This window comes from Odontomachus brunneus, unplaced genomic scaffold (genome assembly GCF_010583005.1).
Source record: "Odontomachus brunneus isolate Ranch 3 - 2012 unplaced genomic scaffold, Obru_v1 Obru_scaffold_055, whole genome shotgun sequence".
In the NCBI taxonomy this organism is placed as follows: Eukaryota; Metazoa; Arthropoda; class Insecta; order Hymenoptera; family Formicidae; genus Odontomachus; species Odontomachus brunneus.
Genome location: NW_022639505.1, coordinates 426,021 through 428,278, shown reverse-complemented (window position 1 = coordinate 428,278; position 2,258 = coordinate 426,021).

The following is a 2,258-nucleotide window of genomic DNA, read 5'->3' as shown; positions in this document are numbered from 1 at the left end:
AAGAATATCGTTGCCGAAATTCGACAAGAGAGCGAGTGAGAACACCCGCCACCAACGGGAAGAGCCGCAAGCGACCAGGCCCAGGAAGTCAGCTACGAGGGTCAAAGCTGAGGATCGAGCTCCGGAAAAACAACCACTCGTTTCCTATTAGTGTCGTGACCGTTATCGTATTGTCCTGAAAGAAGAGTGGTGCGTAGAATATATCGGAGCCGGAAAACACCGGTGACCCGGAAAAAGGAGATTCGGGATCCGTACCGTACCGCGACCATCAGGTATCATCTGGCGAGAGTTTTGTGTATTGTATCACGAACAGATTGATTACCGAATCGTTGTAATTTCTCGATTATCAGGACGAACGCGTCCCGAAAGAATAAACGAACTCTTTACCGCCCGCATTGGCTTATACTTTGTCTCGACCAATATCGGTGCTGTGAGGGATCTATTTTATGTCAATGTTGCAATAAAAATAAAAAAGTTTTCACATTATTTAATATATATTTTAATTACAATCATATTTTGTATTGTTAGGAATAGCCCAAGTCAAACATAGTAGTCAAAATTATATTTAATTTTTTTGGCTGATAATTGACATAAATTTGTTCAATGTTTGGTCAAAATGATGTCAAATTGATATCATTTTGTTTCTTATGGTTTACTTGGAAATCTATAATGCAATAGAGATCGTACTAAAATTCAATAAAAAATTAAACGTCTAAAAATCTATTGCACATCCATAATAGATGTACAATGGACGTCCACGATTGATATTATATGAATGTCCATCATCGATGAATTATGGACGTCCATTAGAGATCCACTTATCGTCCACCGTGGAGATGGATGTCTGGTGGAGCTATGGATGATCTATAGACGTCCAATGTCCATATTTTGTTGATGTTTTATTTTGTGTGAGTATGGATTTTAGAAACATAATACAAACTTAAGGATAAAATATACTTAGCATAAATCTATTTATTATTGATACAAATGAATATTTTATATATGAAAAGCTATTTTAACACCAATTCCTTTTCTTTGCCCTATTATATAAAACTATATAATTAATTCCACGAAATATAAATAACAGTGAATAACAATAAATTAAACAATTTATATGTAAATATGCAAATCAATTATTACACACTCACTGGCATGTACTGAATATAGACGCTGACATAATGCCGCTATTTTCTTTTTTTCATGTATGCATCATTTCTACATATAGATATATGAATGCCAGTGTGTGTGCTACGTTGTCACTTCAATTTTCTTACACATAGACGTTACATAAATGTGAATGCCACGTTGCTGATATTCGCATTCTCTCTGAAATAGGCTTTCGCTGCTTTTCTGATAAATTCTTCAAACCGCCTATGTATTGGGTGAATCAAAAAAAGAGTTTTTTTAGAGAAGTTCTACGCATAAATGCAGTTTACGAATATTGTTTTGAAGAATATGTTATCTAATATGTGAACTTTCTTTGTAATTTGCAATGGAAATTTTAGATATCATTTTAGTTATACACTGAGCAATGTTTCACTATATTTTCGCACGTAATTTTATCTTATACATTGCAGCAGTAAGTGCGCTGTAATTTTTGCAAAAGGAAATCAGTGTCACAATGACAAAAGTTCCACATCGTTTTCATTTCTGAGTGAGAAATGATCTACTTCATTTCTGCATGTATTTTCACCATACAAAAACATTTTAATTCGGTCAAGTTAATACAAAGTAATATTTGTAGGAAAATTCCGTTGACGTGATATCGACACCCTTGCAAAACTTTCGTCGTGCTGATTGTACTAAATCAAAAACCCTTTGACATGGTGAAAATACGTGCAAAAATAAAGCGGAGCATTCCTCAATATGAGAGGAAAACGATAAGAAAATGATTACTATCATGTGTCGTGCCCGTGTTGCCGGGACACGAAGAAAAAGTTCGAGATCGGTGTTGCGGGCGCGGCAGGGTGTGTGGCGGTGGATAAAATGTAGTAAAAGTTTAGACTACCTTTTGTAGTAATATATATATAAAGGTTTATTTGATAAATACACTTGTATGTGTTTTAGTTACAACTCCCGTACTTATGAGTTAATATGCGAACCGCGCGTAAGTCACGTATGACGCGTATGTCGCGGCGAGAGACCGAGATGTTAAGCCTAGCTCGGGCGGTCTTCTCCGCTCTTTTATAATATTGTTTTAGACTTGTCGGAGGGGGTGCCTGGCAACAAGCACATTACCATATTTGGTAATGGTGTAA